The sequence below is a fragment of the Galleria mellonella genome, unplaced genomic scaffold (genome assembly GCF_026898425.1).
Source record: "Galleria mellonella isolate WM207_F2 unplaced genomic scaffold, CSIRO_AGI_GalMel_v1 utg184, whole genome shotgun sequence".
In the NCBI taxonomy this organism is placed as follows: domain Eukaryota; kingdom Metazoa; phylum Arthropoda; class Insecta; order Lepidoptera; family Pyralidae; genus Galleria; species Galleria mellonella.
In genome coordinates this window covers 6,353,272-6,368,977 of record NW_026442025.1, presented here as the reverse complement: position 1 = coordinate 6,368,977, position 15,706 = coordinate 6,353,272, and positions in this window count along the sequence as shown.

Below are 15,706 nucleotides of genomic sequence, written 5' to 3'. Positions count from 1 at the left end.
AAATCCGCAATGCATTAGTGAAAACCACATTCAAAATGGTGAAGCCATTTCTGAGATTAGTTTGCACAAATGTACAGACAAATAGGCAAAAATTCTAAAAATCGTTTTGGGTTATATTGCGTTCATAAAGCCCCCCTATAATAGTTTTTTTTATATACCTTCCATGTATAGCCAGCAACCACTTACTATTTTATTATATGTATTGATTACTATCAATAAGAAAGTTCATCATACATATTTTGTTAACAACTTTTTGTTTATAATTAATACTTCAAAAGGACACAAGTATGCGTAGGCACATACATGGTTATAATTGCATGAATACTCAAGTGGAGCGAAAGCGGATTGTGATTATGTACTAGGAAGTTCTATGTGTATATGTTACATTTTCTCAACTGGCCACACCTTACATAGGTATATTTATGATTATTAACTTTCGTCGATGTTTAGAGAGACATATAGCTCTTACAACGCCAGTCATTTCTGAACGAAAACTTATTCATTTAAACTTAGGTACGTGTCTTACTCATGACACGTAAATGATTTTCGATTGATTTTTTGTACTACTAGCGTTGACGTAGTAGCAATTTGTTTTTTTTTTTATACCACAAAGGTAACAAACAAGCATACAGCCAGTCTAATGGTAAACGGTCACTGTAGTCTATGGACGACCTTCAACATTAGGAGTGTCACGTGCGCGTTGTCGACCCTAAAGAAATCTTAATATACCCTTTAAAAAAAATACTGTAGTCTTTAGGATGATTTACAAGATTGAAATTGATGAATCATTTTGACAGATATGTATAACTAACACTAGAAAGCAAATTTATCTGTCTATCTACACAGATAAAATAGATCAAATATGGAAAGTGATAAGCCTTCAGTATAGTAACACGATTTGTAAGATATGGGACAATAAGTGGATAGAAGAAAAATATATGCCTCGAAAGCGGAGACATGATAGCGGTACATCAGTTTACTCGTGACCACAGCCAGTGTAACATGCTCGAAACGTCGAGACCATTCAAGTAAATTATCACATTTTGCCTAAATAATCGTGTAAATTCTCGGTTCTTATATACCATAAAAAATGTAGCGCTAAAATAATAGATAAAATAGATAATATATGTAACTCATCTAGTCTGTTCGTTCTGGATTGAATTCTTTGGCTTTTATTGTTTTTTTTTTCTTATCATTCTACAACACATTCTATTTTTCTATACTTAATTTTATTTTTGTATCCTTGTAACTAGTGATCCGCTCCGGCTTCGCACGGGTAGATAGATAGATTAAATAGGCAAATTATTATATTTTTTATAGGTATCTCAATTTTTTTTAATAATATAACTACTTGCTTATTTTCTAAGAATGAAAAAATATAAAATAGATTAAGTTTTTGAGTTTATTCATTATAAACAAACTAATGATCAAATTTTTACCAAAAAAATAAATAAACTCGTCTCCTACAGTATGACAAGTTCTTAGCTTGGCAACTAGTATCCCTTTAATACTGCTGGGTCTTTTGCGATTATTTAAAGCCAGACTTTTCCGCAAATATATTTATTAATATCTTAATAATTATACCTTATATTTTTCTTTATATGTTTCTTTATATTTAATGTTTCATTATTCGTTAATTGTGTAAGTGAGATTTTTAAATACTTCACAATAAAAAACAATTATTATATTATTATTTTTTCAGTTCTCGTCGATAATGAAATCTGCTTTTTTAAAGCTAAGTTAAAAAATCTAATTCTAAATTAAAGAATTAAATTTCTAAAGGTATATCAAAATCATTCCCAGTTTACCAATTTAAACTATTTAACAGGTTAATAAACAAAACGTTTGTTCAATTCGTTATTTTCTAATTATTCGAAATTCCTTATTTAGTAGGCATCTGAACCGTGGATAGAATTTATATTAAAAAATCAAACCATACATAATTGATTGCCAATTCAAATAACATTTCCAAAAATCTTTTCTTATATCAACTTTAATAGAGAATTTAACGCGCTTTTTGTCATAATTATTTCAACGTTATATACAATATACTGAACTTCAGTTTTAATCCCCCCATATTACACCACAAGTGCATACTTACTCAGTACCAATCATAAATACTTTACATAAAATGTTTTCTCACGAAATCAGCCAAAGAGCTCAGTACTACTTCAACGTATTTAACTACAAACATTCACATAACAACCTGATAAATCCGTAGATTGACAATCGAACGCTGTACAACCAGCTAACACAATTGCAACTACGAATACTAATTTAAGCGCGCGGTGCCTTATACAGGAGTTGGAGTGTTAAGAATCCCTGTTGATACACTTGATAGGCGTTTGTATAAGCGACTTAAGTACGAGTGCTTTGACGAACCGAGTTACGCCAAATAGGGTTGGCGGTGCGGTGAAAAATTTGCTCTTCAACCCCCCTAATTGGGTGTCGCGTTGTTCTGTACACGATACACACGGGATTCTGTAATGTTGAGTAAAATCTTGTACTTGATAAAGTATTAAGTACTTATTTCTTTTTTTATTGATGAAGGTTCCGCAATTGATCATGATCTCACCTGATCGAAAGTGTGGTTTAAGATAGACCTCGCGGATCTACGAGTAGCCTATTTCAATTTGCCTTTTTATTTAGATTACATATAGCAGGAAAAACATAAATAAAGACAGAGTTCCACTCCTTTGCGTACGCATGAAGGAACGCTTCCTGTGTATAAATGGTATGTATATGACATAAAAGTGGAGACTCTTATCACGTCTAGTCGTTCGATGCCAAAAGTATGATGACCAGGTCATGCAATTCTGGAGTACACTCTCCGCAATGTATCCTGTAGAACTGAAATTAAATAAATATGCATTCTTTTAAGAGGCTTTTCTAAATTAAACATAAGATCAGTCAAAAAACTATAAGAAATTTCTAACTTTCCTTACTAAGACATTGAACATCTTGAGATTTTTTTGTCATTTTTCGACCTTTATTTCTTTGAGAAAAATGTTCAATTTTTCTAGTAGAGCACTTGGTTAAACAGACGTTGAATAGTTTAAAATTCATTCTCTATACATCTATGTAAATTGAGTATCTCTTTACAAATGCTTCGTGAAAAATAGCTCAACTTTTTATTGTGTGAATGAATTTTTATCATAAACCACACTTGGATATAAATGATTTAATAGCATGTGCCATATTAAAAAATTACTAGTAAAACTGTTGACCAAACTATGTAAATATGGCTTGATATGACAGTAGTAACACTACTTCCGTGCCCTGTAATTTCACTATCATATCTGATAACCGAACCGAACCATAGTCATATAAGGATCGCTACTTGATGGCTGGACCGCTATTGTAATTGAGGTATCCATATAGACGACTTACGTACAAAATTTCCCTCTGGTTTAAATGTACACATTATAATATCTCCCATTTGACATAAACATTTTTTGATCCAACGTCAGAACTGTTCCAAAAAAAGGAGTAGGCTGTTTTTTTTTTTTCGGAATAATTAGATTTTTCCAATTACATATCGTCATAGTAGTAGAATACTGACGGAAATATTTATTTAATATTTGTCAGATCAAATATATATATATCTGCTTTTTAAAATATACCTTTTGTATTTGTGACAATTTTATTTATTGAACAAATTTATTTAAGAGCGAATCTAAACATTGTAGATTACTTTTTCAGTCGTTGTCGTTATTAATTTTTTTAATATAGAGATCCTAGTCCGTGCAATAATATTGGGAAAACTGTTATCTATACTTTTATACTAATATTATAAAATAGAAACATTAGATTGATTATTTGTTTGTTTAATGATAAATGAACTCAAAAACTACTCGATTGATTGTAAATAAGCGAGTAATATAGACTATATCTTATTTTTGGAAATTTTGTCTATACATATGAAACCAGGTCACTAGTTATTACTGATGTCATTACTTAAGTATTTCATGAACTTGTTGACTAAACATAAAAACAGAGTGTCAGGATGCAGGGTTGTCACTGATTTGTTGTCGAGATGTTTCTTTTAGTACTGATATGGCGCTGATTGGAATGTATGAGGTGTTCATGCGTAGTTTTGTATACTTTTTTTTTATTCTTAATGAATGTTGATAGGGTTGTTGGTTTCAACAAATTGTGACGAATCATTTATAGAAAGAAATTCAACATAGTATCAATACTGGGCGCTTTTGTTACTAATTCTATTTTCACTACTAGATATCTGTTATTACTAATATACTTATATTACTAGTACAAGTGCATTAAAACAAAATGTTATAATTTTTTTTATACAACTTAGAATGGCATACATATGGCCCATGATGGAAAGTAACTGTCGCATATACATGGTCATGGACACAAAATATACTGTTTCGCCCATGATACTCCCCATGCGTTGTCATTCCTGAGGACTCAGGTGTTATTCTCTGTACCCAGTCCCAGTAAATTCACGCCAATTTATTATTTATTGACACTATAATGTTTTACGTATACGTAACAATATTTTTCATTCCGCCGTGTGGTCCCGGCATAGACTGGGCCACCACTTCCTTTCTTGTGGGTGTCGTAAGAGGCGACTAACAAAACTTAATGGTCGAAAGATGCATTCCTCTTAAAACTCTTATTGGGGAAAAAAGCCTATGTTCAGCAGTGGACAGTTAACGGTTGATATTGTATGGTATGGTATTTTTCATTTAATATTTGATTATCAGACTGACGTCAGAAATAACGAAGAATAATCATTTTTGAAATATTTGTATGTAGTAGTCCTTGACAAATCTCTATACACAGATATAATTGTCAAAAATATAGTAAGTTCACAAAAAAATTTGTTATTTCAAAGTCGACAATTAATTATATAATTAATGTTTGTGCCTTATAAAAAAATAAAAAACTTTAATTGTGACAAAACCAAAAATTTACCAATATATATATATATATATTGGTAAATATAATCTCATCATTTGTATATGCGTTAAACATTTCCGAACACAATATCTATATGCATATCCATATTCAATCAAATATGAGATCACATTATAGGGGGTAGATGGAAAAATCAGTCTATAATCCAACTGCGCGTCGAAAGTCTGGTCAAATGTTAAACAAGATCACGAATATATATATATATATATATATATATATATATATATATATATATATATATATATATATATATGTTGGATAATTTAATCAGAATGAGAACGTACATGATCTAAACACTACGTGAACCAATTTCCTTTACCCTCATTTATCCATCCATATTTCCTACAATTGCACTATTACATAAAATTGAGAAATAAAACTGCAAATATAAAACAGATTTCCACAAGGAAAGGTACAGTGTATCCATCTAGACTATTCTAAACTCACCGAACTGGATCTAGGCATAATCCCGGATTATAATAACGAGAGATAACGGCCCGGTGCCATTTGATTTTAATTGGTTTAGTTATGAAGTTGTTGGGTCGTTTGTTAATTAAAAATGTATAGATTTTAAATTTACAGGAACTGGATATTTGAAATGATAAAATGTAGATAGGGATGGATAATATATTATGCAAATTAGTTCTATCTTATGGCCTCGTTCGCGTGAATCAATACACTAGGTATCTTGCCATGAAATTTCATTACATATTTTTCAATTTTCATTAAAAACTGCAAATATAAATTTATTTATCCATCCAGGAAAACTTCCGTCTTTATTTATTCCATAAAAAGAAAACTAACGGAGAACTGTGGGCTAGGAGCGCCACAGTAATCTCCTTCCGTTATAATAACGAGAGATAACGTCGGGCGGTCCAATTTGATAGTCAACGCCTTAATTGGTTTTGAGTTATGAGAGATGTTGCGTCTTGTGCATAATTAAAAATGTCATAGATTTTAAATTTACAGATTGATACCTGCTGATGATTTTCAATGATAAAATGTAGATAAAGTTTCATCCCAATCATATATTATGCAAATTTCCAGTGCGTTTTTATGGCCTTTCTTCCACGTGAATCAATACCAGCAGCAGTATCTTCCCCGATACGACAACATTCATTCAATATTTTCCTTTTCATGTGAAAAACTAACAAACCTCCGTTTATTTATTTATCCATCCACCGTTACAAACTTCCGTCTTTATTTATTCCATAAAAAGAAAAAAAAAAAAAGAACACCATAAGTATATTTTGACATTAAATATTTAATTGTATATGAAACGAACAAAATCAAGTGTCTCACAGAACAAACTAGGGCATTAATAGAGACGCGTTGATGCGAACAAATTGATTGGTGTCGCACCTATATAGTACGATTGACTTATTTTGATAATATATAATATTCATATTAATTTTTCCTAATTATTATCCTACAAGCTAACGATATTATAAATAAAAAAGAAAATTATATTTGGATACTTGTTACATATTTTGAGTTTTTTTATCCGAATCAGACGATAGAATTATAAAACATGATAATTTAAATTGAATTTAAATATATATATGTAGATATATTTTTTTTATAAAATAGGAGGCAAACGACATGCGACTTACTTGATGATAAGTGACTACCGCCACCTATGATCACCCACAATAGTGGTTGTGCGTGGAAAAAAGTGCTTATATTTATGTGTATATATGTATGTTTATTTGAATAAATAATATGAATATTCTTAGTGCCTAGATAGAATAATGACACTTAAACAACTAAGATTATTTTTAATAAATATTAAAGTTATAGGTGCAATTTTCACATACAATTTTTATAATTGCATTTATATTTACTTTTAGCTTCCATTTGATTGATTTCTTTTTTACACTATCTTATCTATAATAGTATAAAGTAGATAAGACTCAAACAACGGAATGTCGATTTTTACAAAAAATGATAAGAGATTATTAAGACATTTTAATTATCATTGTATATAAGCTAATGAAGAAAATAACGGAATAAAATTGATAAAATGATGCTTTTAAGTGCACATTTACAATGTTACTAATAAAAATAAAAAAATATATATAAAAACTGCATAGACGTTTTGTAACACCCTTTTGTTAAATAACCTTATCAAATAATTGGGACATACATCAATCTTACATTAAAACACGAAAAAGTCTGGTTATTTTTAATAAATTGCCGCATCACATTCATGTTACACACAATACCCCACGTCAAATGAACACGACCATTGATCGATGGCGGTGGACGGGCGTACTCGTGTTTTAATGTCGTTTTGTAAACGACACGACTAAGTTTCCTTGTAGAAAGCGCGCCTTCGTTATCGCTGTAAAAAATCTTAATTACTTCAATATATTTATAAACGTTTTATATCTAAGGAATTTTACCATGTCGAATACTTATTTCTTAACTAAATTATTTACATTTATTTGCCATTGATTTATAATAAGTAATCAAATACTATATATTAAAAATTCCTATTGTAATTGTTCTATTGTAACATATGTTGTTCCATTAATGGAGAAAAAGCTTCCCATATTTCTTTTAATTTTTTTATATGTGCCATCTCTAACTCTTTCTCTAAGGCTAGACTTACTTAATTATTCGTTTTATAAATGCATTATTCTATATTATTCAAAATTTAAAAATATATTATCTTATCAGATAACAACATCGCATTCATTTTTATTGAATGCAAAAATTATTTTATAAACAATATCCTTTATAATATTTCTAGCTTCTACGTATTATATAGAAGAATATCATTAGAAAGCCGTAAGGAATCCTCAGTCCTCAGTACATGCTACGTAGAAATAATGTTAACTTTCTAACTGTTATTTATTGCTGTTTGTGTTTCTGAATAAATATTTTTTTCATCTTCTTTTTCTTTTTTAGGAACCATTGCTATCAATATCTTTGGTGACTAATATATTCACTATTATAGGTAATCCCAGAGCATCTGAAAAAAGAATTAACATACCCGTATTATTGTCATCACAATTCACGTGCTACTGCGAGATATGGGTCTATCTTCACAAGAGATGATCCTCACTTAATATTATAAGTCTAAAAATTTATTTGTTGGTCAGTTTCGTGCCTTAATGACTCAACCAATCATCATGAATACCAATATCGGTATTCGTGGTATACACGTAGTTTTTGAGAGTAGATCGTAGGTTATTTTTTCTCTCGGTCAATCAATGTATTCCAGTATTGCAAACAAAGTTGCAGCTAAAAGCTAGTACATGAATATTATTTATCATAAGATGTGCATTTTTTTTTGTAAGTATCAAGACGTGTCGATGACATATCCGTATCAAGTGCGGAAACAATAGGGGGATCAAGTTTACAAGCGGCTCAATTGGCCGGTTGTAATTTCGTCCCATTGTCTCTAGTCGCCCCTGTTTCCCATCTGTCCCCATCCGGGACGGTCCCCAATTCCTAATCCCTGGGGTCGTTACGTCCTTTGTGTTAACATATTTATGAGTAGGGAAAATGGCCATTATTGTCTCTTAATTTATGGAGTTTTTCGGTAGTATTATTGAGAGAAAACTTTTATAAAATGTTTACGCAGACATGTTATAATATTTTTTTTATAAATTAATATTTTTCATAGAATCCTATATTAATTTGATAATATCGTAATGACTGGGGTACTACTACAATTACCAAGTTATGGAAAATATCTTAATAATATAATAAAAGTATAAATAGACGATGTCCGCACATGATATATGTGTAAAAATTGAAGATTGTGTCCCACAAAAAAGGCGACTTCAGTTAGTTTAATCTAAAACCTGAATTACTAAATTGATTTTAATAAAAATTTTAAGGGATCCATCTGGAATTTTTTTTTCTTTTAGATTAAAAAGAAATTTTCCATATGTGTTCAGAACTGCCGGCGGTGTTATGAGGTAACAAACATTAAAAAATACAACATAATCTTTTTATTTTTAAAATTGGTTGAAAATGAATATGAGAGGTCTTAATAAATCTGGTGTATAATATATAATATATGTACTTTATCCTTAATAAATCAACGTTTCATTTTAACATAAGGTTTTTTTGGAAACTACCAATTATTTATTAGGAGCAATTAATAGAAATCATATAGGAACGCAAAAATTTGCAAAATTTTCCTTTTTGAACACAATTTAACATTAAACGAACATAAATAGATTAGATAATAATATAATTAGGCAAATATCAGAAGATAAGATTAACAGTAACTAAGGATTTTATATTTCGGTGTTTAAAAGGTCAATTCCAGTACTTTTTTCGTAATTGTTGAATTTACTGGGTACAGAGGAATAACACCTGAGTCCCCAGGAATGGCAACGCATGGGGGGTACCATGGGCGAAACAGTATACTCTGTTATGTCCATGGTACTGCTCATGCTTATAGGCGACGGTTACCACTTTCCATCAGGTGGACCGTCAGCTTGTTTGCCATTATAAGTTGTATAAAAAAAACTAAAACAAAATATGAATTTTCGTATTGTTATATTATTTAATTGTTATATTGAGTAAAAATTCTAGTGTTTACCAGTAGATTTATAATTATTACATTCCACAGGAAAATCAAACATTAATTATGGCAAAACCAATTATCTTAATTTAAAACTATAGTACTAAACCTTATTTAATACAATTTCTATAGGGTCAATCAATACGTACATCTTTTGAAATAAAAAAAGGTTATTCCAGATCGGTTTATACTAATAACTGACGGAGTTATATGGTAACAAACATAAAAAAATATAACCGAATTGAGAACATTCATATTTTTGAAGTGGGTTGAAAAACAAAACAATACTACACTAGACGAGGTCATAGACAAATGACGTCATATAATATATATTAATATTATAAATATTTAATAACACTATTATACTACGCAAGTATAAATAATACCAAATACATCCTAACCCTTATCACCATTAATTCTCTAAAGCAACTGCAAAACAAAACCCACCGCGACAACTACAAATCTATACACGCAATGCCTTTTAGCGAACGAAAAAGTCTTAAAATCCAACAAAGACAAAGGGGCATTTCAACGTTCAAGTCAGTTACTAATGGTCGTACAGCGGTGATCACGCAAACTGATCTCCACTAAGATGCAATTAAAGCATACGAGATTCCTAAGAGGACAGCAACCGGAGGCAATCAAAATAATCACCGCGATTTAACACTTTCCTACCTCAAGATACGTGATAAAGGAAGGGATTGTTGCATCTTGATACTTGATATTTGCACCTGCGATTTTTGCGTTGTATGGTTATACAAAATTGCGATAATTCTTACTTATAAATATGAAATCGAGCTTGTTTGTTTGTTTACACGGATTACTTTTTTCCGGTGAAGAAAGCACGAGTTAAAACGATTGGTGATAAAGGAGTTTAAAAAAGAGTATAAATACATCATCTGAATTCAAATAAAAATTGTTTGCCTTCAATCAATTCAACTGTGACTTAATAGGGTAGAATTCGATCTCCATACATATTGGATGTATGTATACATTCATGAGTTTGTTGGTATTCCTCTGTTGATTACTCATATCTTTATGTATGTATTTAAAAAATTAAACATAATAATATTAATCATACAACTTATTATTATTATTAGTTTGATTAGCTCGTATTTAATTCAATTATTGAAATATTTTTTATTCAAAAGTCTTAATTTTAATTAAGTACATTGGAACAATATACTAGTTCACAATTGAAACATATCTTTCATTCTTGTACAAAAATCTGTTAATAAATATTGTATATACTAATTACAAAATAACATCCAAGTAGCAACTCTTAAGACGTCTTTTGCAATTCAGTCATTCGCTCTATAAAGGAAAATGAAATTTATAATTATTGTGAAAAAGTTGAAAGTCATATAATTTTTAATGGTACACAATAAAATTATGACAACAAGACAGTGCTTGTCAAACCTATTCCTGTTACGTCCATTATCAACCTGTTTTATTAACTTCCGCCGAAAAAAGAGGGTGTCGTAAATTTGACGTGTCTATGAGTCTGTTTGTGGTATCGTAGCTCCTAAATAAATAAACCGATTATCAACAACACTATCATAATCATATCAACTGTTATCTGTCTACTGCTGTACATAAGCCTCCTCCATAGACTACCATAAGGAACGGGACCATTCCTTATGGTGGTTTACCATTGGGGAAGTAAACCGATTATAATGTGGTATTTTTTAAGCTGACGTGATTAAGACGGTTTTTAGCTACAATTTACGAAGTTCAGTTCAGGCGTTTCAAGGTCATCAGCTCTTTTTGTTAGCTGCAGTAGAGATCTTAAACGAATAAAGTGTAATAAATTCTTAATGCATTATAATCCGATAGATTAGATGTTTTTTCCTCCATTAAAAGAAAATTAATAACTTTAAAAGAAAACGTAACCTTATTCTTTTAAAACTAATGAACTCCGAGTTTATACTTCTTTCATCAATTATATATATTTACGATAATATCATATATTTATGACTTTAACAATCTTTTTTAATATACTTTAATAATAATAAATGAACTTAATTATTACAAAATCTCGTTGATAACAGCTTACTGCTTACTGTTTCCTGTATTTTCACAATATTTATATGTTAATATCTATACAAGTCGATGAATTATCTAAAATCTAGTTTGTAATAGCCACATCTCATTTAATTTATTTATATTTTCATATACTCGTGCCCATTAAAACTGTAATAATAGTCCATTTGTATATTAAGTTGGTAAGAAACTTGTCTTATGTTAAAGTAGAATTTTATATCAATACTAATATCTTAATTAAGTTGCTGGCCGCAATAGAAAGTGGTTGAAGGGACTCAGAATAATATATTTTTCAACCTGCCATATACCGCGGCTTCAGTTGCATAAATCAATATATTAAGTGTCCTATGTGTTAAGTTAGGATATAACCTACCCTAGTAGTAAATTTCATTCAGATCTATTCAATAGTTTTTGCGTGTAAATAACATCCATCCATCCGTGGCGTTAATTTACTGGGTACAGAGGAATAACACCTGAGTCCTCAGGAATGGCAACGCATGGGGGGTATCATGGGCGAAACAGTATGCAGTACAGTTACCATTTTCCATCGGGTGGGCCGTCAGCTTGTTTGCCATTCTAAGTCGTATAAAAAAAAAATCCGTCATTACAAACTTTCGAAATTATAATATTAATAGCATAATACTATTCACCGTGATAGATATGTATGTATGTATGTATGACTGTATATCAATCCAAATTGAATGACATGTAATCTTTTTGTCTCTATTTTCTATTTCAGTTAGCTTGTTCAATTCCTCGTCGTATTAGAAAGAGTTTTGGATTGTTTAGTTTAAATAGTACTACCTTATACCCGCGATATTGTCTGGTGGTATTTGTATAGTGGTTTGTTAAGTCGTTAAGGTGTTATGAGGTAACAAACAGGCAAACTCACTTCCACATTTATAATATAAGCCAAAATTTGTTATAAAAAACTATTCCATTAACACTACTCTTGGTTTTATAGAAAAGCCTTAATAATTTAAATAATACGAATACTATTATATGTAAAGAAATTAAAAGACTTGCTTATCAATAAAAGCTTCTTTAGTGTTGAAGAATTCTTAAAATATAAATAATCTTCAATGCTAAATATTAATAATATAATAAAAATTTGCAGTGACGCGATTACTATTGTTTTAAATTAATATTACTTTTAAACATTATTATTAAATAGAAAACGCTATGTTCTCGAATTTTGAATAAAATATGATAAATTTTCAATGGAAATGGCATAATTAATTGAAACTGACTCGTAATTTTGTAAATTATGAATAAATGATCTGTAAATGCATACACAATATCTGCCATCTAGAAGGACTGCCGTCTAGGAAAACCAATGAAATACTAGTGTATTTCTTTTTCTTACTTCTAAACTCCAGGCGTTATAAGCAGCAGTCAAAAAGTCAATTATATAATATTAATTACTATGAATACATAATAATATAATACATACAATACAGATTGTGCACGGGAGCCGAAATGCAAATTTTGTCGATCGGCGCACACTATTTAGTTTTGTTGTGTCATTTATAAAAGCCTCCGCTTATCTTGTACTCGGGTCGTGCGTGATTGCTTTCTTGAGTGCCCACGAGATATTGTTCTTATAAACGTGCCGACAGTTTGAAGGATAAAATATTCGACATTATAACAAATATGTATAGTCAAAATAATATATTTCTCCGGAATGACAGCGCTTGTGAGGGGTTTTTAAATAGTCTAATAGTCAGCTTCGTGTAAGGTACATTGATATGTTTCAGATTTTGTTCCACAGTAAAACGCCTGGTATTGCAGACGTTCATAGGCTACGGTAGCCGGTTACTATTAGGTGGATTGTATGCTTGTTTGTCACCTCATTTGTATAAAAAAAACTAACTTCAATTGCGGCAAAATCATGTATTTTGATTTAAAAATTAAATTACTAAATCGATTTTCATAAAATATCTCTAGAACCAATTTTTAAGTATATCTTTTAAGGTAAAAAAGAATTTTCCAAATCAGTTTATGAGGTATCAGTGTATGACAGGGTTATGAGATAACAAACATAAAACAGACAACCGAATTGAGAATTCCCTTTTTTCAAGTCGGTTGAAAAAAAGTTTATCCGAATTGAGAATCGTCTTCATTTTGAAGTTAATTAAAAACACGAGTTTACATAATAATACTCCTATTTCATTATTTATTGTTCGAAGTTGACTTCGAACAAAATAAATTTAAAAATAAATTATAAATTTCCTAAATAGGTGTTGACACCTATTTAGGAAATTAAAATGATTAATCAGAGCCAGATTGAGAACTCATTATGTAAACATCCTTGTTCTGTGTGTAAAAATATATTATAGATACTTTTTTTTTTAAATAAGTAAACTAGAATCATTGCTTCAGAGACGAAACAACAAATCCGAGATCTCATAAAACGAAAGTATATACTGGCTATATTTGATTGACTTATGTAACTACAATGCAGATTGATATACGAGGTTTGTCCGGAAAGTACGTATAAAAGTTTTTTAAAAATTTTATTTTACAATTATTCAGGTAAATCAATTTTATCCCCTTCAAAGTACTCCCCCTGTGACATAATGCACTTGTGCCAACGCCGTTTCCACTGTGAGAAGGCTCCTTGAAAGTCCTCTGGTTGTAGGTTTCTCATGCCCCGTCGTAGCTTTTTTTATCTCATTTATGTCCCCCAAATGCCGCCCCCGAAGTACCAATTTGGTTTTTGGGAACAAGAATGAAGATTGATATACGTAATGGAATTTTTACTCAAAAACTCACGGAACGATCTTGGCGCAAATTTTTTTCATTTGAAGTTCGTTTCTTAGAATTTCGTGGACCACGGTTTTGCCCAAATTAAGCTCTTCAGCCACCTGTCTGACCGTTAAACGACGGTCCCCATTTTTCGTCGGACTGGAAAAAAAACGCTTTCTCGGCCCTCTCTGAATCTTTTTAGCCACTTGTGGACGGTTGGTTCCTTCACAGCATCATCCCCATAAACTGTTCTGAGATCGGCAAAAATTTCACGTTCTTGCCGAGTTTCGAGAGAAACTTGATTACGACGCGCTGCTCTTCAACGTCTTTCAGACCAGAACTGAAGCATTGTTAGGGACATTTACCTGGCCTCCCCACTCCTCTTTCTCGCATTCCAGAACACTTTTATACGAACTTTCCGGACAGACCTCGTATGTTCCTTTTCACTTTAGATTCACTGGAAAAAAAACTCATGCATAGTTAAGCTAGTCTTTGTACATTTGCTTTCCACTGACACATTTCTGTATGTATTATTAGTGTGTACAGTAAAGTATATATAAAATAAATTAAATGCTGATAGATTTGAGTCAAATATTTATAAAACATTTTGCCCAACGTGAGGCGTACTTCACGTATAAGAGAACCGAGAGTATCACACTATTTTTTTTTGAAGCCCGTGGTACTGTATGTATGTATTACTTTTCATCAAATGAACTTATCAGTTTATTTACCTTTCTATAAAAAATTGTCTCACTTAATGTTAAACATTAATATAAAGGCGTTTTTAGAGTGATGCCTATAATTATTTCAACATCAGAACTTACTCAATTCCCAAAATTCTTTCACAGAAACATAATATAATCTCGATAGATTAACGAACAATCAGTTAAAAATGCTGGCCACAAAACATTTTTGTAATAAAATAACTTTAAATCTAAATTCTATGTCTTCTCCAATTAAAACGCGTAAAGCCAAACCGGGAATCGTTATAGTGAAATGTTGCGTATTGCCAAACGCGACAGTGCAACGACCTGCATACCGACAACCTGATCTATGTGATGACAGACCAGTTGTTACTAGTCTAATAGGTTGGTGCAAGTGATAAGAGGTGATCGCTTCTAATTCGAATAAACGAAACTCGAAACCAAAATACTCGAAATGGGAGAAAAGAAAATTCGTGTATTTTTTGTGACTACATAACACAGTTACATTACCAATTCTGAACTAATTTTGATACCAATAGGATTTACTCCCGCGTTGGGTCTGTATTAATTATGTGACAAATGAGGGTACTGTTTATTTACATTCTTACAATTTACTTGTAAATACACGTTTTAATTCAAAATAATTTTCATTCAATGTACTATTTACAAAAAATCTCGTCAAGCATTGGTGTTTTTTTTTTTTATATTGTATATTTTTATT